Source organism: Penaeus monodon, chromosome 15, assembly GCF_015228065.2.
Source record: "Penaeus monodon isolate SGIC_2016 chromosome 15, NSTDA_Pmon_1, whole genome shotgun sequence".
NCBI classification, from domain to species: domain Eukaryota; kingdom Metazoa; phylum Arthropoda; class Malacostraca; order Decapoda; family Penaeidae; genus Penaeus; species Penaeus monodon.
Window position 1 is genome coordinate 18,491,225 of NC_051400.1, and position 588 is coordinate 18,491,812.

At 34.5% G+C, this 588-nt stretch overlaps 1 protein-coding gene across 1 annotated transcript in view; it reads left to right on the forward strand.

The window, feature by feature from the left end:
• The window catches only part of LOC119581796, a gene marked incomplete at its 3' end in the record, with an annotated part of 18,175 nt that overhangs the window by 8,335 nt on the left and 9,252 nt on the right, over nucleotides 1-588 (forward strand).

Genomic DNA, 588 nt, shown 5'->3' on the forward strand with positions numbered 1-588 from the left:
ATTATTCCTTCATTTTTTCTCACATTTCTGTACATTCCTTCAGTGTTCAATAATTTATTAATAGAAATTGTAGCAGACTGTCCATTCTTTCCAACGAGACCTCTTTCAAGGAAAAGTCAATGTATAGCTCCAATTACTCAAAATTTACATTATGATATAAACTAAATATGTAAGCATGTTTTCTATTGCATTCTGATTTCTAATTAGGCACTTGTTCACACCTTATAAAGGGCGAGAGTATCAGAGACTTTTCATGTCTACCAAATAGAGTTGTGAGTAAACCACTCTTTTTGAACCCAGCATGGATGATCTAAGATAGTCTCTTGGATGGAGAAATTCTTGTGAAATTCCTTGTAACAAATGGAGGGGAGTGGCGAGGAATGGCGCACGCACATGCTTTTTTTTCTGCAAATCATTGAGTTATGAATTTGTGATGTAGCAGGTGATAAATTTGTAAAAGTAGAGATATATCATACACTGTTTTTATCCAGTAAATAAAGAGGTTAGCTATTTCCATGAACAGCCCCCTTAAACTTTGGGTTAAGTTATCTTCCTTTTTATATAGCAGAAGTAAGTTCTGTTCCTCCC